The 26,091-nt window shown below is 47.0% G+C and overlaps 1 protein-coding gene across 7 annotated transcripts in view; it reads right to left on the reverse strand.

The window, feature by feature from the left end:
• FGF1 (fibroblast growth factor 1) overlaps positions 1-26,091 on the reverse strand; it is a 103,313-nt gene that overhangs the window by 59,742 nt on the left and 17,480 nt on the right. The window contains exon 1 of one of the 7 annotated variants that reach the window (XM_053222491.1): positions 9,601-12,570. The exons of the other annotated variants lie outside the window; for them this stretch is intronic. The gene's annotated coding sequence lies outside the window, so the exon portion shown is untranslated. Of the gene's footprint in view, positions 1-9,600; positions 12,571-26,091 lie in introns of those variants that run through there. 7 annotated transcript variants of the gene reach the window in all.

Here is a 26,091-nt window from a genome sequence, read left to right on the forward strand (position 1 = left end):
GGATCTGTGTCACTTAACTTTTTTTTTTTTTTTTTAATAGGCTTTATGTTTTTAAAGCAGTTGTTAGGTTCACAGCAAAATTAAGAGGAAAGTGCAGAGGGTTTCTATTTGCCCCTCCCCCCACATGGCACAGTCTCCCTTGTTAGCAACATTCCCACCTGAGCGGTACATTTGTTATAGTGATAAATCTACCCTGACGCATCATACTCTGCCGAAGTCCATAGTTTGTAGCAGGCTCACTCTCGGTGCTGGGCATTCTGTGGGTTTGGGCAAATATATGATGACAGGTGGGTATCTGCTGCCACTGGAGTATCAGACGGAATCGTTTCACTCCCCTAAAAATCTTCTGTGCTCTGTCTATTCATTCCCTTCCCCCCAGCCTCCTGGAAACCACCGATCATTGTGCTGTGTCTTTACTTTTGCCTTTTCCAGAATGTTGTAGAGTTGGAATCGTATAATGTGTAGCCTTTATAGATTGGCTTCTTTCATTCCATAACATGCATGGAAGGTTTCTCCACATCTTTCCCTGGCTTGATAGCCCTTTTTTTTTTTAATTTTAATGTATATTTTTGAGAGAGGGGGGAGGGGCAGGGAGAGAGGGGGACAGAGGATCCAAGCATGCTCTGTGCTGACAGCAGCAAGCCCAATGTGGGGCTCAAACTCATGAGCCAAGACATCATGACTTGAGCCAAAGTCGGATGCTCAACTGACTGAGCCATCCAGGTGCTCTGATAGCTCATTTCTCTTGAGTGCTGAATCATATTCTAACATGTGGACATACTACCTTCTCTTAGCCTCAGTCTACAGGGCTCTGGGTAGTGGAGGCTGAGAGAATTTGTAATAATGATAAGCATGAATGTTCTAAGTGCTCAATACCACCCACTCTGCTGAATGCCTCTTTCTGCCCTACCTTACCTCATCCTTCCTAAAACTTGTCACATAGGTCTTAGGAACAACCGCCTGCCCCTTCCCTTACAGATGAAGACACTAAAGCTTAGGGGGAGATAAATCATTGGTCAAGGCCACAGATCCAGGAAGGGAACAGTGTGGAATTCGAACCCAAATGTTCTGACTCCAGGTTTTAGTATTGAGGCTATAACCTTCCAGGAAGATTCTTGCCAGTGTTTGGCACATAGAGAAAAACGTGTCACCAAACTTATTATTGTTACAATTTTTGCAGCAGAGCCATTTAAATTGGAAGGTCACGATTCTTTTCTAAAGGGAAATATGAGGCACTGGTGGGGGGGGGGGGGGTGCGGTCAGAAACTTCCTCATGCCTCACAAGCCTGGAACCAAAATTAAAAGCCAGGGTTAATGGAGGCTCTGAGTTGCTCCGAAGAGAGTACTGGTGGGTTTTTTTAAGGTATCATCTCCTGAGCACTTACAGATAGGTTATCCCATCCAATGCTACAACAACCCATTTTAGGAAACAGAAGAGCCCAGGAGACTCAGCTCTGCTCATCATCCACCCCTGAAGCTTCTCCTGTGTTTTCTGCCCCACCCCGCCCCCACCTCCCCACTCCCCACCGCAGCCTGGCCAACATTTGCAGCTCCGGGCGTGCGTCACGGCACAGAGGCAGCCCGGGAACGTCTGGGTCTGACCGGTGTCTGGCCTGAGGTGTGGGTGCCTTGGCAGCTGGCTCCAGCTCTTCCTCATCTTCCTGGTCACAGTACCCACTGGCCCCCGGCACCCTCTGCCGGGGCACACCTGCTCACTCCCTGTCCCCTCCACTTCCTTCTGCCCTGGATTTCCAGACAGAGTCAAAAATGGGTCCACATCAAATAAGATTTGTTTGCTCAGTGTAATTTTCCATTTATAGACAGCTTTCTCTCAGGAGGCACTGTCCTCCTTCCTCTGTCTCGGTTTTTTCTGGGTTTTGAGGATAAACTGCTGATGGTTGTTTTTAAGCCCTGCGGTCAGCAGCCCAGCCGGTCGTTCATTCAGAATGTCTCCAGAGAGCCTGCAGTTGTTACCCTTATAGGATTTATGCTAATTTCTGTGGCCTCTGAGATCTCTGTGGAGGTGTGTAGCGTTAAAAAGAAATGCCCGGTTGGGGCCAGCAGGGTCCTCATCCACAGGCTCATCCTGGTGCGATGATGAGGATGAGAAGACAACAGAAAGAACAGCTGCTGCTTAGAGCATACTCCTCCAGGTGCTAAATGGGATTCGCTTCTTCCTCTGACGTATAAGTGCTGCTCTGACCCCATGATACAGATGAGGACGTGGGCAGACAGAAGCCAGGGCCGTGGCTGACCTCTCTGTCCCAGCCACCCCACACGCCCCTTCCAGCCCTGGGCTCTAGCCATACCAGCTTCGGTCTGGTCCCTTGGATCACCATGTTCTCCCACCAGAGTTCCTTTGCACACGCTCTTCCCCTTGCCTGGGCCACTTTCTCCTCCACTGTGCGCCGAATCCTCCCTGACCGATCTTTCAGATCTCAACTGCAAATTCTTCAAGGATGCCCTACTGCCTCCCCCCGCCCCCCGCCAGCAAGATGCTCCATTCAAGTTCAGATAGCCCTGCCTGCCTCTGCTCAAGGGTACTGGTCTGGACTGAAATCCTACTTTTACTTGTGCAATTTTCTGGCTAACATCTGGCTCCCTCTCCGGACCCTTAGTCCACGAGAGCAGGGGCTTGAAAGTGCTACCTTGTACATAATTCCACCACTACGCTTCCCACGCCGGACCGAAACGATTTATTGATTCATTTTTCTCATCCCTTGGTCTGTGAATTTCCTGAGGGCAGCATCCAGGTCTTTTTCTAACACGGTGCTCAGCTCAGTAAATATTTGGTGAGTTGAATTGAATGGACGGGATTTAATGGAACAGTGTAAGTGGAGAAAGGGCGCCTGAAAACTCAGAGAAATCAGAGCCCACAAAATACCGTCATTCTGAATCCACCCCCCACTCTTGGAAATCTGGAGTGATGTTAGAGAGAAGGTTAGCTTTTTAAAAAAACCAAGTTCCCTTATAATTTGGATTGTGGCATAGAGGGAGCCATGACTCTCCCAAAGAAGCATCGTATTACAGTCCTAAAGCCAAGAGAGGTGAGGAAGAAAGCACATCTGCCTCTCAGAGGTTCATCCGAAGTTTAGAAAAAGTCGGAGCGGAAATAACTAGTGGACTCTCACTGGAAGCTGTGCTGGGATTTGGCTCCTTACGGCCCTCGGCCTTGCGTCATTTCCTTATCTCTCTTGGGGGACCTCGCCTGGCTTCTTCCCCACTGCTGTCATTGCTGACTTTGACTCTGTAAATGTTGTGGTCTGGTTGCATTGGAAGCACCCCCGTCTTTGGGGCTGACCCTTTCCAGGCGCTGATGTCCTTTGGTCTGGCAAATGGGTCCTAGGGTTTCCATACCTGAGAGACGGGGTTGGGGAGCGGGGGAAAGAGAACAAACAGGGCTTCTCTTCTGTCCGGGGGATGAGGAGGTCGAGGGGCAGTCTGTGGGTTACAGGCCTGGTGCTCACCCAGCAGAGTTTTATGAAGATAAGTGCCAGGTAACCGCAGGCTCCCACATCCAAGCGGGGCCCAGCCTCAGCCCTACCCACCCCAGCTCCAAGGAAAACACGCAGCTATTTGGAAAAGCTGCTTTCATCCTGCCTCCTCCTTCCTATCGTAACAGATCATGAGCCTGTTCTTCCGAGGGCTGAATAGCCCCTTTTAAGATGTTAGAAACCTTTTCTGAGTAAGAGGATTAACCTAGTTGAATTTAATAGTAGTAGCACATGATAGATTAACAGTAACGTGAAAGAACAGTGAGGCTCCAGTGACCCATTATGACGTTGGCTTGTGGACTGCCAAGCATTTTGCAATAAAAACGCTGACTAGTTATCACACAGGATGAATTAAAGGGACACTGCCCTCCGTTGTCCCCCACTGTGAACCTGCTCCTAGCAGGCTCCCTGGCAGATACGTAAACTTTGCTTTGCAAATATCTGTTAAACTAATTCCGGGATTTACTGAGTGAGGCTAACTTAAGGTTCTGACAGTTTTCCAGAGTGGGACAGAAAGCCTTCATTTTAAGCATAGTTTGCTCCAACATTTTGGGTAATGGCACATAGAACTATTTGCCATTCTCCTTTAGCTTCTAGACTTAGTTCCCACTCATCGAAAATTTTGAATGTGTTCCTGAGAGTTAACAAGTTAAGTGGAATCCCACTGGCGCAAATCAGATCAAAGGAGGGTGTTTTGTTTTTGTTTTTTTAAATAGCAATCAAAGAGTCATTTTTAAAGAGGAGAAAGAATCCTATGTAACCTGAAAATATAGCACACATATTGAAAGCGAACATCTTGGGGTTCCAGTGGCTGAGGTAGGAGAAAGATACGGTGAAGTTGGAAATGGAGATTAGAGCAGGTTTCCAAACTGAAAATCAGATTGAAAATCTGACTGCCCTTGGTGGGCTGGGCCCCAGATGGTGCCATGGAACCCTAGGTCCAGAAGAGGGCGCTCTGAACTAAGTGTGCCAACGGCTGTGGTAAAATCTCGAATCTCTAGAAGAGACTGGTTATACTTGTCTTTCCTTTTTTCTACTTTTTTGTGTTGTCTTGTAGGCATAAGAGAGAGAGTTTTCATCCCCTGTGCCAGCGAATCATCTTCTGAAAGTAGTACTAAACTGAGGATTTCACAGATTGAATACCAAACCCCAAGAGGATCATCATGTTTAAAAAAATCTTTTTAATGGCCTTCAACCTTTGGTCTCCCGAAAATCTGTGAACAAATTTCCCACACCATGGACTCTTTCACTATGTTTAAATGGTCCCTCAGGAATTGGTGTATTCTTCGAATATCGACCCTACACGTAGAAAAATGGATGGTCAAACCAAGCAGGGTGGACTTACTTGATGTTTCTGAGGGTTACGTGTCTGTGTTACATATTTATCAAGTGAATGAATGAAAGGTACCGATCTGTGTGAGTGTGGTACTTACCCACAGCATCCTGACTAACAAGGAAGCTGTATCTTTGTCAGCTTTAAAGCCTAAAAGATACTTTAAAGCCTTGTTTCCATTTACCAACTTCTTTGGAAATACAGTTTCTTCCCTACAGTTTTTATTCCCAGGCCCTGAGGAAAGAGCAGACAGTTTCAACAAGTACTTGGAGGAGACAGCATACCATGTGCAGGCTCTGTGACTGGCAAATTCGATATTAAGAATTTGTCCTATGGCAGGACTCACACCAGTACCCAGAGGCCAATGCATGAGGTTCACAGCAGCGTTGTTAATAGCAGGAATTTGGAAAGCATGTGCCCCAGTAATGGTATGATAAATTATACAGCCAAGCAAATACCAGGCGGCCATAAAAAAGAGAGCTAGACATAAATGTCCATAGATGAGTGGGGGGGAAAGGAAGCCCTAGAACAATATATGTGGAATTATTCTATAACTGATTTTTAAATTTTTTTTTTATTCTGAGAGAGAGAAAGAGGGACAGAGCGTGAGCAGAGAAGGGACAGAGAGAGGGGGAGAGAGAATCCCAAGCAGGCTTTGCACCGTCAGCACAGAGCTCGACTCAGGGCTCAATCTCACAAACCGTGAGATCATGACCTGAGCCAAAACCAAGAGTGGGACGCTTAACTGACCAAACCCCAAGGGCCACCCAGGTGCCCCCGAATTTTAAAATTATGTGTGTATCTGTAGATACAGAGCTAGAAACCTGAAAGCCTGATGAGCTCTAGAAAATGGGATGGGGTGGGTAAGGAGGAACTCACATTTTATTTTGCTTTTGCAGGTATTTTTCTAACTTAAAGGAAAAACCAATAACATCTTTAAAGCCCTCTGAAAAGAGGGCAAAAATGCTATCCACTCAGTCCTTTCCTACAGCTCCCAAACTTGCTAAATCCATCCTCCTGGAGAATGCTTCCCATGCCCCCCTCCCCCGCCCACTTCTGCCCTGAGTCCTGTTGCTTCCTGCAGGCCCAGGCATCCCAAAGGATGCCAGAGCCCCAACACCTTACAGTCCTCCCTGGGCCTCTGGAGTCCTCCTTCCACCTCACTCTTCTATCCAAAGTGCCTGTGATCTCCTCCAACACCAGGGTAGCATACTTGTGACCCATGAGGCAGGTGTGGCCTAAGGCTGTATAGTTTGCTAGAGCCACGTATTTGGTTGTGTTTATTCTTAATCGATTTGATGCTTACTACCTGGGAAGTTTCACTTAGAATTCCTGCTCTCTGTCTTCTCTTCAACCACCAGAAGATCTGGCCCACTACACCCACCTTCCCACGTGGCTAGAATTAAGTGTCAGCCTGACCCAGGGTCTCCACTGCTCTGTCTTGTGGAATCTCCTGGCCCTGCGGGCAGGAGAGCTTTTCATTCCATTTTAGACCCTTCTCCTCTATCTAGTTTCAACAACAGCACCAGCTTCTAGATCTTCTTCTTTCTCTTTAGCTGCCCTTGTTCAGCATCCTGTCCTGGCCATCTTTTGAAGTCCAGCATTCCTCAGGGGTCCGTCATTGGTATATATGCTCTCCTTGTCTCCCTGAGTATCCGGTCTTCCTCAGGTTCCACTCATGTCTCCAAAATCCCAAATTGCCTCTGCCTTAATTAATGACAGTACAGTGGTTATAAAGTAACCCAAACCACAGACCTTAGTCATACTCCCTTTCCCTCACTACCCACAGGCCTCTCCTAATGATTTGACCTAACTATTCCTTACGTTGTCCTTCCTTTCCTTCCCTGCCATCATTGTCTTGAGTCAGGCCAGCAAAATCTTGACCCCTTATCCAGGGCAATTGCTTCTAATTTTTCCCTCTGTAGCTTATTCCTCTTAACTCATGCACGACACCTCCAGCCTTGTCCTTTCAAACCACAGATCTGATTGGGCCTCACACTTCCTCAAATGTACTTCATGATTCTTCACTGCCTACAGGCCAAAGTTCAAACTTCTTAGCTTGGCATTCAAGGCTCTTTATGATCTGGTTTCAGCCTTTATTCATTCAGGCAACAAACTGAGCACCCATGATTTGTCAGGCCTTGAAGATACTTTTGTGAAAACAAGTCGTGGTCCCTGCCCTTATGGGACCACATTGTAACTGAGTCCTTATAGACTCCCCACCCTCAATATGCACCACACACGTTAAAGGACAAGGAAAAATTCAATACCAAGGAACTAAGAGAATAAAGAGTAAATCCAACTTTAGAATAAATGGTCAGGCAAGACTCCTTGAGGAGATGACATTTAACCTGAAACCTGAAGGGAGAAAAGATTCTAAACAAAATCCCTCCTTCTCATTCTGGCCTCTCTTCACTCCCTTTTCCTGTCTACTCTGCACTCCATGCAGGCTGAACCATCATCTAGTACTTGTATACATTGTCCTTGGGGGTGCTTCTGCCCTAACTGTGATCTTCTCAATGAGAACAGTTCAAACTGGGTCCCCAGTTGTTCATTTGGGTCCCCAGTGCCTGGCATGTAGTAGGCTCAATAACTGTGAGATGAAAAACTGGATGGATAGATGGATGGATGGATGGATGGATGGATGGATGGATGGGTAACTGGAGGGATAGGTGAGTGGGTGGGTGAATGGATGGGTAAATGGATGGACAGATACATGGGTGGGGGGTGGGTGGATGGGTGGGTAGATGATGGATAGATAGGTGGATGGATGGATGGATAGATGGGTGAGTAAAAACACACATGCTTTAAGCTGAACTGAGTCTATTGTCTTTGGGGGATAATTTTATAACCAACAAAGCTGAGGCTCTGACTTTGCAGGAGTTGGTTCATGCTAGAGAAGAGTGACTAAAAAGAATTCTCACTCAGGTTCTCTACCACTTTAGTTACATGTTAGTTTTTCTATCTACTCATCCTTATTATTGTGAAATGGGCAAGTCTTTTTTGAATTGAAGTATAGTTGACATGCAATAATATATTAGTTTTAGGCATACAACATAGTGATTCAACAATTACATGTGTTACAAAAGGTTCACCACAATAAGTGTAATAACCATCTGTCACCATATAAAGTTAATGTAATATTATTCACTATACTCTGGGCAAACATTTTTTCCTTAGAAATTAAGAAAACAATAATATTTTACATTTTTTCTTCAATAAACAGCTCTTAACCAGATCTTGTTTCAATTCTAGGGGAGTTTTTTAAGGCAGGAAAACGAGAGGCAGTATACACAGTGCTTAAATGTCCAGCCTATGCAGCTAGATCCCTGTGTTCAAATACTGGTCCAGCCACTCCCCACAGTAGATCCTGGGAAACCTCACCAAGCCCTCAATGTCTTTACCTGTAAAATATGACTAATAACAGTACCTACTCTCAGAGGGTGGCTGGGAGGATTCAATGACACGTATAAGAGCAGAGCACCTGAAACAAAGTTAGGACTCAAAAACTGGGAGGTGCCGCTGTCACAGGACTGATGTTTCTTTAGCTCAGCCCATCCAAATGCCTCCAAAAGCTTCTAAGAGAATCCTAGCCAAAGACGACAAAGGACATGCACTTCAAGCTATTTTTCTGGTTGAAGAAAAGAAATTCTCTTGCTCATACGCTCCCTGGCTCCATAGCAGGCCCACAGAAGTGGCCACAGACACAACGCACAACAGGCTTCATTCACATTCTGAACATCTCCCTGCTCCCACTGCCGTACGTTAGCCTGGTTCAAGGCTGTGCTAAGTGGCCATAAACAGGTCCAGGTGGCAGGTCACACAGTATGGCTGTAGTTTCTCTCCATTTGCCTGTAATCTGGGCTTCCTCACAAGACCTCAGCTCTTAGGTGGCTGAAAAACAGTTCAGTCTTGTCCAGTATAAGAATTTAAACAGTCCTGGGGCACCTAGGTGGCTCGGTCAGTTGAGCATCCAATTGTTGATGCCAACTCAGGTCATGATCTCATGGTTCTTGGGGTCAAGCCCCACGTTGGACTCTGTGCTGACAGCCTGGAGCCTGCTTGGGATTCTCTCTCTCTCTCTCTCTCTCTCTCTCTCTCTCTCTCTCTCTCTCTCTCCCCCTCCCCTGCTCATGCTTCTCTCTCTCTCTCTCTCTCTCAAAATAAATAAATAATCTTAAAAAAACAAGATTTTAAGCAGTCCTGTTAGGCACTACTCTGCCCCTGAGATTCCCTCCCCTTTGGCTGCCCTCCCGCTGCTTTTGGAAGTATCATCTAGCAGTAAGAGGAGTGGAGGTCCCTGAGTCTCTCACTGGAAGAGCTGAGATACTCATTCATAGGCCTCTGGGGCCCAAGGTCTCAGCGTGGAACCCTTTGCCTGCCCTATCACTGCCTACTCACTGCCTTTATGGCTCAAGTTGAGGTCCTGGTCTCTCTTGTTGCAGTCAGAATTCAGGGAGGCTCCTTGGCTGACCAGCTCCTGTTGGCCATGGGCTCCTTGTTTCCCCAGCCAGGAGGTCTCCCCCTGGCCCCACAGCAGGGTCACCCCACAGTGGCCTCTGGCTGTCATCTCAGCATCTGCATCATGCAGGAATCACAGGAGATACAGAGTATGAACTACGCCCACTTGCCCCTGGATCATACTCACCCATACTCTCAACCCTCCAGCCCTCCCCATGTTACAGGGCCAGCCATCCTGCGCTCGGCTTATCGGGATGTTTCCATGGGCAAGCCACCTCTACCCCTCACTCCCCCACACGCACACACACACACCTTCTTTTCCACCTCCATCTTCAGATGCTCCCGTGGCAGACGGCATCCCCTACACAGTGGTAGAAACACCACGATCTGTCCACCAGATTGCTGTGTTAAATGGGAGCTCAAGCAATTTTGCAAGTCTTCTCTTCACAAATCTTGGCAGCTGAGCTGACTGTCCTCTTTATTCTCTGTTCCCTTTTCCTTCTCTGGCGCTGTGTGACAGGTCCCCTGACCCAGGCTCTGGGCAAGGAGACTCCAAGTGGAGCATGGTTTAAAGGCAGCAGGATGGGGTGGGAGGGATCAAGATACATAGCTTCATATTTGCCTTATTTTCTTCCTCAGGCAGCCATGCCTCTCCCAGGCCTACCATAGCTAAAGGAATCATTGTCCTTCAAGGCATTTTCCTTTGTTTCATTCATGCATGTGTTCATTCAACAACTGTGATTGAGCACCTGACATGCAGGCACTGTGCCGAGAACCAGGTCAGTAGCTGCCTTACGGACGTAATGTAAATACACTTGAACTCTTTGAACGACATGGGGTTAAACTGTGCAGGTCCACTTATATGTGGGTTTTTCCACATATGTTTTCTCTTCCTTATAATGTTCTTATTAGCATGTTCTTTTCTCTAGCTTAGTTAATTGTAAGAATACAGTAGATAACATACAAAATGTGCATTGACTCTTTACATTATCATTCAGACTCCCAGTCCACAGTATGCTATTAGTAGTTAAGTTTTGGGGGAATCAAAAGTTATACATGGATTTTCAACTGCATGGGAGGTCAGCCCATGTTCAAGTGTCAACTGTATTCTCCTCATGTGAAAAGATGCTCAACGTCATTAGCCATGAGGGAAATGTGGATTAAAACTACAATGTTTTAATCCGCTAGAACGGCTGCAATCAAAAGATGGTTAATAACAAATGTTGGCAAAGATGTGGGGGAATCGGAGCCCTCTTCCATTGCTGATGGAAATGTAAAATTGGTATAGCCACTTTGGAAACCAGTTTGACAGTTCCTCGAGTGGTCACCCATAGGGTTACCATATGAAAGTACAATCCCACTCCTAGGGATATACCCAAGAGAAATGAAACATACGTTCATACAGAAACATGTACACTAATGTTCATAGCAGCATTATTCATAAAGCCAAAAGGTAGAAACAACACAAATGGCCTTCAAATGATGAATAGAGAAACAAAATGTGGTATGTCCATATGATGGAATATTACGGGGCTGTAAAAAGGAAGGAAGTACTGATAACATGCTATGACATGAGTGAACCTTGAAGACGTTATGCTGTGTGAAAGAAGCTGCCACGCAGTACTATATTTTGTGTGATTCATTTGTATGAAGTGTCCAGAGTAGGCAAATCCATACAGGCAGAAAGTAGATTGGTGGTTGCCAGGGGCTGGGAGGGGGTAGAATGGCGAGTGATTGCTTCATAGGAGTGGGTTATTTTTAGTGTGGTGAGTGTCCTGAAATTATTTAATGGCAATAGTTGCACAACTCTGTGAATATAGTGAAAGCCATTGCATCGAACACTTGAAGTGAGTAAATTGTGTGGTATGTAAATTATATCTCAAGAAAGCTGTTAAAAGATGTTCTCATCTCTCTAACTGAATGTCTTTTCCAGTTCCTTAGCTCTCCTAGGACAAATATGAATACAACTTCCAGTTATTTTAGGACTTTTTCCAACACACTTTTTAGATCCAGTGTTAGGTAGCTAGACATCTATTTAATGATTTTTATTTATTTTTTAGGTTGATTTGTTTTTAGAGGGAAAGAGAGAGCACAAGCAGGAGAGAGGGGCAGAGGGAGAGTAGGAGAGGGAGAGGGAGAGGCAAAGAGAGAGAGAGAGGGAGAGAGAGAAAGAATCTTAAGCAGGCTCCACGCTCAGCATGGAGCCCAACTCGGGGCTCAAGTCCACAACCATGAGATAATGACCTGAGCTATAGTCAAGGGTCAGACCCTCAAGTGACTGAGCCACCGAGGTGCCCCTATTTAATGATTTTTAAACTGTTATTTCCCATTAGAAAGTAAGCTCCAAGAGAGCAGGAACTTTTGTTTTGTTGGTTGTTATATCCACCATGTTTAACCTGTTCCAAGTCATGGAACTCACATACCAAATGGACACAAAATCCCAGCTAGGCATGAGATGACTGCTATAGGCATCATTCACTCAGGACATGTCTACTGCAGCCTCATGGTGTATGGAGTGAATGAATGAAACACACATGTCTCTGCCCTGGGGGAACTTACAGCAAAGGAAACCTGTCCTGAGCAGGTCTAGCACTTTGATCAAATCTGAAAACAAGTAATATCTAACATTCACTGAAGGTTTACATACACAGAAAGTGGGGATTTTGTTAAAGTTGCCCTTACTGGGGCTTTGTGGGCATTTAGGCTGAGCTGAGACAGTCATGCAAAGAAAAAGAAGACCGATTCTAAGGGATTGGGGGTGAGTGAGAAGAAGGTCAGGCGAGACAAAAAGAAAACGGCATTTTCCAGTGCATTTGCTGGTTCCAAGGAGCAATTCCAAGCTGTGATTTTAAGTTCTTGTTGAGGTGGAGGATAGTATCGAGAAAGGGGAAAGCGCCAAGTACCATCCTTCATGTCCAGTGTCGGGAAGTCTTCGAGAAGAGATATGAAGGGAAAGAGTGACTCAGTGGCTGGGAGGGGAGGGAACAAGGGTGTTTCAAAGGGATGGGGAAGATTTCATTACCGTACAACAGCCTTCTTCACAATGGAAAATTATGGGAAGGATAACCAAGGGGTCAAGATAGAGGGCGAGAAGATATACAATGATGACACAGTTGGGAACCCGAGAGGCGGGCTTGTAGATACGCAGCCCACGGTGGGTGATGGAGGTCTTGGGTCAAAATTAAAGCAAGAAAACTCATCCAGTTGACTTTTCCTACACATACAACCTCCTCATTCCACCTCTGTCTTGCCCCATGTTTTCTTTTTTCTTTTTAAAATTTTTTTAATGTTTATTATTTTTGAGAGAGAGAGAGAAAGACAGAGAGCAAGCAGGGAAGGGGCAGAGAGAGAGGGAGACAGAATCGGAAGCAGGCTCCAGGCTCTGAGCGGTCAGCACAGAGCCGGATGCGGGGCTCGAACTCACAGACTGTGACATCATGACGTGAGCTGTCGTCGGCCACCCAACCGACTGAGCCACCCAGGTGCCCCGACCCCCATGTTTTCATTTTAATACACAGGGTTTCTAGAAAACCTGTAATGAGAAGGAGATGTGAAACAGGGCTAGGAACTGACTGAGACATGAACATGGCTCTTGCACAAGGCAAGGCAGGGTCAGAGAGTTTAGACACTTGAAGAGATGGGAGGAGACAAGGAAGATGTGGGCAGAATAAAGTTCAGGGTCAAGGATGACGCCACAGAATCCAGTGCAAATTGCTAACTAGAGCTTGGGGAGAAGGAAAGATGGGTCAGAGATAGAACCGAGACCCAGGAGGCTTATGAGCTAGAAAATAAAGATCTTGGAGGATCTTCCTAAAGGGGTTGGCTTTACAACTAGAAGTTGTAAGTTTACAACTGACTTTACAACTAGAAGACACACTCCCGGAGTTCAGGGAAGCTTGAGAATTAAAGTGAACCCAGGCACAGATGAACGAGGTGAGGTTTTCTTTATTCTTGAGGTCAGTCGCCTCCATTTTGTTTTTGATTTGCCCAGCTGTCCACCCACCAGGAGGACCAGATGACAAAGATAGCCCATCTCCTTCAGAGGCCATCTTGCCTGCTGATCAAGGGCAGGGACTTTGGCCCACGACGCTGCCCAGGCTCTGTGGCTCCCTGGCTCTGTGTCACTGAACATGCACACTGGCTGCACCACACTGAGCCCTGTGCCTCGTCTGTAAAAGCAGGGGTGAGAAGAAAGGACTGTTATTGAGATGAAATGAGATAGTAGAGGCAAAGCTCCTAGCAGTATGGCACCTAGAATGCTTCCCAAGCCTCACAGGCACTTTTCTGTGGGTGTTTTACCACCTCTAAAATCAGGAAGTACAGCATTTTTTTTCACAGTTGTATGTAAAATGATGGTGTATGATTCAATTTATGGTGTCTTAAATTTGATGAGATAGGGAAGTAGACATCCAGTAAAAGGCAGTTGCGGTGTTTTGTGGTTATTCTACCTGTGCTAGATTCATGGTTCCGTCAATGTCTAGAGGTTTCATTCTTGACTCTAGCTGGCTGAGCCTTTTCCCTGGGGGATAGGAGCCTGGGTCCTGGAGTCAGCCCCACTGAGGGTTAGTCTTGACTTGGCTACGAATCACAGTGAGACCAGGGTCATGTGACATCACCTCTCTGAACCTTGGTGTCCTCTCCTCTATAAGGGGGATAACAGTATTATGCACCCTCCTAGATTTATGTGAGGATTAAATGGCACAGAGTTCTGTAAAGTGCTTAGCACAGTACTGCAGTTGTATATACATTGAATAATGATGATGACAAGAGTAATAATTAAATGGTACATTGACTTAGATAACAAGATCACATTTTCTAAAAAGTGTTATTATTATTATTCCTGAGATACCTGGGGAGCCCCACCACAAAACAGCCAGCTCGGACTCTGGGTGGGCAGGGATCTCAGAACCCAAATCAGCCCTTCTGTTCTGTGATGGTGGGTATCTAGGACTGCAGCCTAAGACCTTGAACCATTTCCCCCACTGCCATCCTTCTTCCTGAGCCAGCTTTCCGTCTCTCCAGCACTCCCCTCCTTAGGACTTTGGCATCTCTGGACACATTTGTTTAGGAACTGTTTCCTTTGGAAAAGAGGGCACCGTCATCTCCCTTGGAAAAGACCACCACAGATCCTGGATGGGGTTTCTCAAGCAATTAATAACCCAAGAGCTCCCCAACGAGGCTCTTCTCTGTCCTGTCATCCTCCTGTCTTGTCTTGCATACTTGCTCACTTTGCCCAGCTATCTGCTTCTGTCCCTCAACCTGCAGTAGCCTACAAGTGCCTTTTACCTCTCCCTAATGAGACTGGCTTATCAAAATCAGTCAAGGTCTACATTTATCACATCAATAACTCACACACCAGAATCTCCCCATATCTCCAATCTCCCTGGTGTTTCCCATCCAAATTCTCTATTCCTATCCAATTCTCTATGGGCCTGGGCCTGGGTGGCCCAGTTGGTTAAGTATGTGACTTCAGCTCAGGTCATGCTCTTGTGGTTCGTGGGTTTGAGCCCTGCGTCAGGCTCTGCACTGGCAGCTCAGAGCCTGGAGCCTGCTTCGGATTCTGTGTCTCCCTCTCTCTCTCTCTGCCCCTCCCCAGTTTCTGCTCTCTCTCTCTCTCTCTCTCAAAAATAAATAAATAAACTTTACAAAATTTAAAAGAAACAAACAAAGTTCTCTATGGTTCTGAAAACATTGCCCAGACTTCCTCTGCAAGCGCTATAAACAGGTTTTCCTCCGGGGAGGCTGCCCAGAGAGTCTCTGCCAGTTCCTTTCTTCACCCCTGATATTTCTCCTCACATCATGAGGACAGAAGCCCGAACTAATGACTCTTCCCCAGATTGGCTCTCTGGCAAGCCTTTCTCTTTTGAGGGGAGACCCGCTCCTGCAGTCTGCCTTGCTGTACCTTTAATAACTGGCCTGCCTCATCGCATCCATCCCAGGGGCAGGAATACCCAGACTTTTATGTACGGCTCTGCCAGTGGAAATTCCAGTGTAACCTGAGTGATTCTAGGATGGCATTTGATGAAAATTCTTTTTTTTTTCTTCTTAATAATAGGGTTTTTTTTAATGTTTATTTTTGAGAGAGAGAAAGACACTATGATCAGGGGAGGTGTGGAGAGGGGGACAGAGGATCTGAAAAGCAGGCTGTATGCATACAGACAGCAGCAAGCCTAACGTGGGGCTCGAACTCATGAACCATGAGATCATGACCTGAGCCATGATCAAGAGTTGGACACTTAACCAACTGAGCCACCCAGGCGCCCCAGTGAAAGTTCTTTATCTTTTTAAATTTTTTTTAATGTTTATTTATTTTTGAGACAGAGAGAGACAAAGCATGAATGGGGGAGGGTCAGAGAGAGGGAGACACAGAATCTGAAACAGGCTCCAGGCTCTGAGCTGTCAGCACAGAGCCCGACGCGGGGCTCGAACTCACGGACCGCGAGATCATGACCTGAGCCGAAGTCGGCTGCTCAACCGACTGAGCCACCCAGGCGCCCTGGAAGTTCTTTATCTTTAACAGCCACTGGTTTCCCCTCCAGGTCCAGTTATCATGGAATCAGACCTGGAATAGCAGCAGGGGCCCTGTGGATGCTCCTGGGGGAAGCTGTGGAATTAGGACTTTTTTGCTGGGTTTGCAACACAACAGAATGGCTCTCATGATCTTAGGAGCAGGTCAAAAAAGTCCCAGCCTCTCCAAACGTGTTTCTGCTCACTTAGAAATCTTAAGGGCGTAGTGCAGTGTGCTGGCTGGGTTGGGGTGTAAGGTTTCACACAAGCAGCCGTAGTGTGGCATCGCTGAATCTAGTCCCATCGAGACTAGAAAGCACGGACTCCTACACGAGATTCCCCACAATGATTTATTTATCTGTCTATCTGCCCATCTGTATATTGTCAGACATACCCCCATCCCCAAAATGCGGCATTTAAGCCAGCATATGGAAGACAGTGTGGCATCAGAAAGATGTCCAGACTGTAACAAGATGAGCCAAACTCAAGCCAGGCAAAGGAAGAAAGCAAAGAAAGGCTGGGCACCTGGCAGTCCCTCCGAGCAGTAGATAGAAAGGAGTGGGCTTTCTCCCTTGCCACATGTCCACACTGCAGAGGTTTTCTTCCAGGGGGATATGAAAGATCAAAGTGCCTTGTACGGCCAGGCTTTGGAACCTGGGGCCACATTCCTCCCGGCCCTCCAGGGCTGGCTCTTGCCTGTTCATACACTCCCCTGTTTGTGCCCACAAAGGATGGAGGAGGCACCCTGGCTGGTCTCATGGTGGCTGCCTGTGCATAGCCCTCTGGGCAAGCAGCTCTTCCCCTTTCCCAACCTTCCCATCCTGGCTCTCCCCTCTGGCCCCGCTCCCATGCAGTAGGATGCCACAGAGGTCCTGCCCTTACTCACAAAGGCAGGTCTGTCTGGAGCTGAGCAGGGCAGGCCCCAGGGGAGGGCCTGGGCTCCACTCTTCTCTCCTTAAGGAAACAGACAGGTCCAGTCCAGTGAGTTGGGGAGAGGGCGTTGCCCTTGTTAAGTATCTCCTCACAGGCTCAGGCAGAGAGGCGAGGTGACTGTGTGACAGGAGAGTGCTCTGCTGGGGGCACCTGTGTCATGGGGCTGCGTAAGAGGGCCAGGTCACCTCCCGAATCAAATCAGATTAAACCAATCGGGATGCCACGAGCTGTCACCCAGTCCTTTGCCCCCGCATCAGTCAAAATGGCTTCTCTTTGAAACCCGCTTCTGTAACCTAGTTAATACATGTGAGGTGTGGTCACTCACTGCTCTGCCTTTGACATCTCTCAAACATTGTGATTTGTCGTGTGACCTTGAAGTTCACTGACTGCCCTGGTTGTCACTGTCCCCATTCACTTAATATGGAGTGACCTTCATTACGTATAAGGGACCTGACAAAACCCAGTGAGGGAATAAAGGTGGAGTCATGGTCAAAGGCATGGGCTCCTAGGTCAGGATTCCTGGATTTAAATCCAGAAAGTTAGCCTGTACAGTGAGACCAGGGATAGTGTCCACCCCCCACGCCCGTGCTTGTTATAAAGATGCAACAAGGTGGGGCACCTGGGTGGCTCAGTTGGTTAAGCATCTGACTCTTGGTTTCGGCTCAGATCATGATCTCACAGTTCATTAGATCGAGCCCCGTATGGGGCTCTGCGCTGGCAGCACAAAGTCTGCTTGGGATTCTTTCTCTGCCTCTCTTTCTCTCTCTCTCTCAAAGTAAATTTAAAAAATAAATTAAAAAACTTTTTTTTAAAGGGTGAAGCACATGACTCCTGTTGCCTGTAAAGCATCTGGTAGGTTTAGCTATTATTTTTGTTATGATTTTTCAGAACAAATAAGACCAACTCCCTGTCCTTGATGGAGGGTGGGAAGTGAAATTGTAAATGAGACTGACTGTGGTAAATGCCGTGGTGGGGGATGAAAGCCTGAGGGAGAAGGGGCCGTGAAGGATTTGGTGGAAGCAGTGGGAGCTCAACCAGAAGAACACATAGGCTTCATGCATATGGACACGGGATCCCAGGATAGCTTGAACAGAGACCCAGGCATGGGGAGTGGAGGTGGCCTTTTCCCCGCAGGAGGACAGGTTCTGCTGGGCAGGGGGATGTGTAGGACTCACAGGGTCCCCGCACACTCATGTGGAGTCAGATCACAGAGGACCTCCGTGCCATCCTAAAGAGTTTGCACTCTTCTCTGCGAGCCCTGGGGAGCCAGTGGAGATTTCCGAGAAGGGAATTTGGAAGATGCTTTTGGTAACAACTTATAGGAAAATGGCAGTGCTGGGAGAGGGCAGGGCAGAGGCAGAGCGGAGGCCAAGGAGCACGGTGCTCTGTGTTTCCCTCCCTGAAACGTTCATCAGTCTTCAAGTCGTTGCTTAATGCTCATCTTCTTTACTAAACTGTAAGCTAGTCAAGGGCAGGGGCCATGAGCTTCCTGTGCAGTGTCATATCCTCAGCACAGTTCCTGGTGCTCTGTAAAGAGTTGCTGAATTGAAATAGAAGGTCCTAAACTAGAGCTGTGAGTAGAAGGCAGATGATGGGTCCAAAACCACTTGGGGAGGACGATGAGGAGGATTTGGCAGATGATGGGAACTTAGCAAAGGGATCATCAGATGATGACTCAGAGTGTGCAGGAAGGAGACAGGGATGGAGTGCTGTTTACCGACAGAGTGGATGTAACCAGGAGAATCCCATTGTGCAGAGCAGACATGAGCTAGCTACCTATGGTGTGTGCTACGTCTGAAATAAGAGTCGCCCATCGGAACGGAGCTGAGGGTAGTGCCCGCAGTGACAGTAGGGCTCTGCAGAGGGGCCAGAGTTGGGGGCAGATGCAGGAGAGGAGTGAGGTGGGATCTTCAAGGGAGAATAACCCGGAGCCTGAGGAGAGAAGTGAACAGAGGCGGGGGATGCCCCGCGGTCTCCAAGATCTGCAATGTAAGACCCTTCTCTCAGAGAAGCCACAGGAGGCAGGCCCAAAGGTACAGGATCACGGCATCCAAGGGGGAGGCTGGCACTGGTCCACACTGTGCACGACTACGGAGGTTAAGCAGATGGAAAATGGAAGACAGAGCTTCAGGATTGGTCTCCTGCCTCCAAGCTTTGTTGTTCCAGTCTCTTTTTCTGCTGCCTCTGAAGCCTTTCTTCTAACAGAGGACCTGCGTGTGCCAGTGCTTCCATTATCAGAAACCTTCCATTGCTTCCCATTGCCCAAAGTCCTTTGCAAAGCATTTCAGTGACCCCAGATCTCGTCTGAAAAGCCCCACCTCCTACTTTATCCTTCCCCATCTCATCGGTCTGGGGCTCTCCCTCTCCTTGTTGCATACCAAGTATTCTCGGGCCTTCATGGTTAGTGTATGCTGTTCCCCAGCCTGGAATGCCCTTCCCTTCCACTTGCTGCTAATTACAACTCTTCTTATCCTTCAATGCCTCTATCAAATGTTACCTCTCCATTGCAAAGCGTTCTGTGATATCTCCAGTAAATAAGGTCTTTCCTCCCTTCAAGGACCCATGCAGTGTTTTGCCTAGCAATCATTTCATTCTAAGTTTCCATGGAGTTGTTGGCTTGTCTCTCTCCTCCCCTAGCTTATGTATGAAAGCAAAGAACACATTGTATCTTTGAATCACCCACAGCATGAGCTCTTGTGCGGGAAGGCAGTCAACCAGTACCAGCCAAGCATCTGAAGCGAGAAATGCCTAAGAGCAGTAGATGCTGGCAGTTCCAGCACCCCCAGTTATTTCTTTGGAAATTGTGGGGTGCCTCATAGTTATTTGTCTTTAAGGGTTTGCCCTATAATTAATGCCTTGGCCCAGTGGTGGGTTGCCTTATAATCATATGTGTTCCCCATGATCTCTCGAGCCATTTTGATATTGAGGATACACTATTGCACATACACTAATATTTTCCAGAGCGTTTCCCATAGTTAGACAAAATGGAAAAACTTGGTCTGGCCATCAGAAGTGCTTTATCATTCATATGTGCTCTCCTTGACGGCAGGTTAGAGAAATCCCTACACAATCCCGTTGGGATCATAAATGTATCTCACGGGCCTTGAATTACGAGGGTAAAGTTTCCCAACACTCAATTTACAGACTCAAAAAGCATCTGTTCACTCAATCTTCTACCCTCTTCTTTTGCCCCTCCAAATAGGCACTGACAGTATTTAGATGAAGTGAATATACTGATTTATTTCTCACCCACTTGCTGTCTGCAAGGAAAACATGTATTCAATAAATATATTCAACAAAGTTCAGTGAGCACCTACTATGTGCCAACAGTGTGTCTGTGTTAACAGTGTACAATATACAACTCAGGTCAATTCTTTCTGTGGTCTGTGTTTTAGGAGTTAGATAATTTCTGTTTTGTTATAGAACACTGAGAGCAGTTTAAGGTCGATGTAGACAGTTCTGCTTTTTTTTTTTTTTTTTGCCTCTTTGTTTTTATTTTAGGATAGACATTTATAAAACACAGCTGGCTAAATGCTAAATGCAGCTGTGAACAACGTAATTTAAATATATCTCTAATCCAACAAACCTGGCTTTTGGCAAGGAAGGGGGAAAAAAGTTAATTGCTTTTTAACACTTTAGTCTTACAAAGAGGAAAAGGGTAATATAGCCAGAGGGTATGTTCAGTGATTTTTTTTTTTTTTCTTTTAAGTTAAGTTCATGTTACTGGGATCCTGCAGTGTAGGCTGGGAGGGAGTCTTCCAAAGCACTGAACTTCGGAGAAAACTCTTCCTCTATCTTTATAATAATAGTAATCACCATTTTATGAGCATTCCTTCTAGGCTGGGCACATACTTAAGAGAGCTTTACCTGGTTTACTTCGTTGTATCCTCCAGGGGATATGCCATTTACACACCAAGTAACTAAGGCTCAGAAAAATGGACTTACCCGGAGTCACATATCTGGTTAGGGGTAGGATTGGAACTTATGCCTGGCTGCGTAACGTCAGGGCCCACACTGTAGCCACGACTGGGATTTTTCTTAATCTACCTGCATTGAGACACAACTGCACCGGAAACATGCTTGAGAAGTGAGTAATGACAAGACTGGGAAAACGGAGGGTATGGTAACTGACCTCGCCTTTGCTTGAATTCTGAAGGACAGATGCAAGAAATATGCTAGTTGGCCTACCCCAAAAAACCCCAAGATAGGTATCTTTCTCTCTTTGTATTTCAATATATAATTCTCTTCTTTCTTTGATAAGTAATATAGGTATGCGTAAAGGTTTTTTGGAAGGAAGTTCAAGACAGCATTATTAATATGGGTACCACAAACTGAATATGCAATAATATAGTGCTCATTAAATAAATTATAGGGGAATGCACTGCCACCGTTAAGAATTCTATTTTAAAAGAATATAAAATGCAACGGAGAATGCCCATGATATATTGCCAAGTGAAAAAGTAAGTTAAAAGCCTATAAGTATTGTATGATCCCATTTTTGTTTTACACACATACTATCTCTATGCATAGATAGGGACAGACAGAAATAGACATACATAAATACAGGAAAAGGACTAGAAGGACATCAATATTACCAATATTTTAATAATGATTTTCTCTGGATAATGGGTAAATTTTTTTTCCGGTATTTCTTACATTTCCTATAATGAAATATATTAATGATGTAAAAGTAATTTTTAAGTAACTTATTAACCCAGTAATTTCAGTAAATAAATTATTTTTGAGTGTTCACTGTGTACCAGGCACTATGTATTCCAAACATTAAAAAACAATTATAAGGATGCCTGGGTGGCTCAGTCAGTTAAGCGTTCCACTTCGGCTCAGGTCATGATCTCACGGTCCGTGAGTTCGAGCTCCACATCGGGCTCTGTGCTGACAGCTCAGAGCCTGGAGCCTGCTTCAGATTCTGTGTCTCCCTCTCTCTCTGCCTCTCCCCTGCTCACGTTCTCTCTCTCTCTCTCTCTCTCTCTCTCTCTGTCTGTCTCCCTCTCTCTCAAAAATAAATAAACATTAAAACAAATTTAAAAAGAAATAATAACAAAAAAGAAAATCTACTCATATCCCTGCTTCACTAACATTTTGGATGATCTCCTTTAGGTCTTTTTCAATGGAGTTTTTTATTGTGTTTTTTTTTTTAAGTTTATTTATTTATTGACGGGGTGTGGGGGAGAGATAATCACAAGCAGGATTTGCATTGTCAGGGCAGAGCCCTCACCAGAGGGCTCAGACTCACAAACTGTGAGATCATGACCTGAGCCAAAATCAAGAGTCAGATGCTTAACCCACTGAGCCACCCGGGCACCCCTCAATGCAATTTAAAAAAATTTTTTTCTTTAACATTTATTTATATTAAGAGACAGAGAGAGACAGCGCATGCATGGCGGAGGGTCAGAGAGAGAGGGAGACACAGAATCGGAAGCAGGCTCCAGGCTCTGAGCTGTCAGCACAGAGCCCGACGCGGGGCTCGAACTCACGGACCGTGAGATCATGACCTGAGCCGAAGTCGGCTGCCCAACCAACTGAGCCACCCAGGCGCCCCCCTGTCTACCTATTTTGTAACAGCTTCTCTTGTTCCGGTGCCTTGTATGTCCCTTTTATAGAGTAGATCTTAACAAATTTCTACTTATTTCGTTTGTTTATTTGTTGGCTTATTTGGTGTGTGTTTACATACTCCGTCTGTCTATCCCCGGTCTTCCCTACCCTGTTAGAATGTAAGCGCCCCAAGGGCAGAACCAGATCTTTCGCTTTGTTGTTGTGTTCTCTGGCAGAGCCCCTCATGGAGAAGGTGCCCGATGAAGATGAAAGGAACGGAGGGAGAGAGGGAGGAAGGAAGTCTCCGAAAAGGGGGCTGCTTTTCCAGGCAGCCCAGTTTCCCGTGAATGTGGGCAGTGTGTCCTGTTCAGCCCTAGCATTACTGTGCAAGTTTAAAAATAAAACCCCTGGGTGGAGTGAGAAGCCTTTAAAGAGGATGGGGGAGAGATAATGAGAAACATGAGTAGCCAACGCAGGCCCAGCAGGATGTGGGACTGGCCAGGAAGAGAAAGGGACCTTGACTCCGGGGAAACACTGACTTTGGGGCTGTAATAGTCTGGCGAATGTAGGACTCCTAATTAGTCACCAGAGGTCTTTCTCTTGATCTCCAGTATAAAAAGACTTTAAAGTGGCCAACTCAGGATATGCTTCCATCCTACAACAAGACATGTTGAGAGATTTTCGACAAGACGTTCTTTACAGTTGCTAAAACGGGGGCCTCCACACCCCGCATCTGACTGCCTCTCCAGTAGAAGAAGGAAAGGCCGGGAGGTAACAGAGGCGATGAAGCCAGCTTTGGCTCACCCTCCCCCTGACCTTCCCCAGGGCCCATCCCAGCGTGGGATCTGAACCTCCCACCATAATAGGGCTCCCGCCAGACATCCTAAGGTGTATCCGCCCTCCAAAGTCTTAGCTCAGTTTTGGGGCAGCGTAAGGCGGGGAGGGTCAGGTCAATGGGTCACTAGAGACAACTCGGACATCGCCTTGGAAACGCTCTCCCCCCACGTGCACTGCCTACAGTTGGATCCACCCTGAACCAGCTGTGTGTTAAATCCTCGGGCCTTAGTGGGAGGTGGGGAGGCATCTGGGGAAGGTCAGAGTGGGTCAGGAAGGGGTCCACCTCTTTTAAGGAAGACCATCAATCTTCAGGCCTTCGTGAGAAGTCTGACGACCCAGGGGAACAGCAGGCTAAAAATCCATAATCTCGGCCTGGTCCCTGTGGTGCAAGGATGGGCCGAGCTGAGTGTGGGGGCTGCCAACATCCCCTCCTTCAGACTGTGGCCTGGACCCCTTCCCATAATCCATCTCTCTATGCTGCTCCAGCAGCCAAGTGATGCGCTCATGGTCACCTGGTGCAAGCAAATATTTGCAAGCCTTTACAACATTGATCACCACTGGGTTTTTTCCATATCCACAGCTATGTGATGGTCAAGAGGGCCACAGAGGAACGGGTATGGAGGGAGACAGCTGGAACTTTGCACACCATGCTTAACCTCCAAGCCACTCTCCAGAGGCAGCTCTTGTAGAGAAGGAACCCAAAGTCTAAAAAGGACCAGTTCCGTACCCAAGGTCACTCCGGAGGGAGAGGCGGAGTACTGGACGGCCCGAATGCAAGATCCAGTGCAGGCCAGCCTCCTGCAGACTGTCCCTTTCATCCCTGTAGTTGATTTTCAAATGATTTAAGCTCAAAGCCCCGGGCCAGGGCCCTTGAGCAGCATTTCTGAGTCGTCTGTGCCCTGAGAAACCCCGTGCCTGTCTGTGCGTGGGAATCCCAAAGCCCTTTTGTGGATTGAGCAGAAGGAGCCTGCTGGGGTTGACTCCTTCTTTAATTGTTTGTTGGAAACGCCCTCAGCCTAAAACTGCTGAACAAATGGCCTGTGTCTGTTCCATGCTTCAGCTCTGTAAGGGGTCTGTTGCTTTCTCGGCTAGTTCTAGTTTCCTGATCTGAGGCTTTTAAGTGCTGAGAAAGCACAGGGTGATAATTGCCCCTTGCAACAAAAAAAAGCTGATGGAGGAACAGCAGGACAGCAGGTGACCACCTTCATGCCCCAGGACCATTTTTTAACATCAAATACATTCTTATGAAGGCTTCCAGAAAAGCATTAGCCAGACTGCAAACCTATTGGTAGCAATAATTAATATTTTATTGGGCAAATACTGTGCTGTGTGTTGCCTACTGAAACATTTTTGGGGCTTTACATGTACTGTCTCACTGAAGTCTTAGGGCAGCCCTGTGAGAGAGCAGCCCCTAGTGCCGATAATGGGACCCAGTATGGACTTGTCCTGGCCACAACCTGAGGAAATAGGTGCCCCTATTCTCTCTATTTTACAGAAACTTGGCCAGGGCCACGTAGCTATTGAGGGTCAGAGCCAAAATTCATACCCGGTCTTGCGCCAGAGTCCATGCTGTTGGCCATTTTGCTACCCTACCATTATGCACCACTGACTGTCACCCTGAAATAATGAAATAATGAGAAGAGTCTTGGGCTTCCATGTTAGCTCTCTTTCCAAGGAAGTTAGGACTCTGCTTCCAGAGCCCTCAGCAAAGACATCCAGGACCAGCCAGGGAAAATGGCAGCAAGGTTTTTTGGCCAACTGAGTAGAGATTTTGCCTTTGCTCCTGCAACTTAAACACCCTGTCACCAAAGGCCAAGAAGCCTGGGCCGACTCAGCCCGTGACTCTGAACCAGGGGAATGTTCTCTGGGCTGCAGACTTGCTCTGTGTGGGCTCCAGGGAATGACTGGAGCCTTCATCTCCGCTCTCCCACAGTTGCCATTTCTAAACTCTGACAGAGGTTGTGAGGAAGTAAAAGAAGAGGCTTGTTTTCTAGAGGCTCTTTATGTCCCCAGAGGTATTGGTGCAGCACTTTGCACACATTGATTAATCAACGCAGACTGCTTGTGTCCCCATCAGACCGATGGCAAAGGCAGAGATGCTGTGGTCCATCTGCCCCCATGGGTGCGAGGCCCGGAACACGCCAGATCGATGTCTCCCTTCTAGGTGCCTGACATCACTTGTTTCCCTTTGATGCCCATCAGCCAAAAGAAGTTATTCATCTCTAAGCATGAATAATACCACTAAGCTGGATTTTTCCAGGCAACCAAAGTGAGTTCTCTGAAGAGCTGAGAGTAGGCTGGCTAAGCCAGAGTAGGTGGCATATGGCCTGGGGTCCACGAGGAGTGTGGTCCCCTAAGTCAGGGTCACAGGCCCTAGACACAAACTTGTCAGCTTTGCTTTCACATGTGGTGCACCCTTTTCTAGAACTGTGAGGAGCAGCAGAGAGCGGGAGATCCCACTTCTGTCCTGGGCCTTGGATTTCTGAATCCAAGATTCTATGAGTCACTCATTCATTCATTGGGCCAGTATTTACTGAGCACCTCTGTGGCTAGGCTCTGTCCCAGGGATACAGCACAAAACAAGATGGATGAGATCCTGCCCTTGTGAGGCTCACGTTTCAGACAATAGCAAGTGTTTAAAAAGTTGACAAGATAAATACAGACTGAGGCAAGTCCCATGATAGAGACGGGAAAGGAAGCCTCTTTGGGGGAGTTGCTGAGAGAGGTGAGGCCCAAGGATGAAAAGATCTGCTATGTGAAGAACAGGGTTGGGGCACCTGGTGGCTCAGTCGGGTAAGCATCCGACTTCGGCTCAAGTCATGATATCACGGTTCACGGGTTTGAGCCCTGGGTTGGGCTCTGGGCTGACAGTGCCGAGCCTGCTTGGGATACTCTCCCTCCCTCTGTCTCTGCCTCTCCCCTGCTCATGCTCGCTCACTCTCTTTCCCTCTCTCTCTCTCTCTCTCAAAATAA

The sequence above is a fragment of the Acinonyx jubatus genome, chromosome A1, assembly GCF_027475565.1.
Source record: "Acinonyx jubatus isolate Ajub_Pintada_27869175 chromosome A1, VMU_Ajub_asm_v1.0, whole genome shotgun sequence".
In the NCBI taxonomy this organism is placed as follows: domain Eukaryota; kingdom Metazoa; phylum Chordata; class Mammalia; order Carnivora; family Felidae; genus Acinonyx; species Acinonyx jubatus.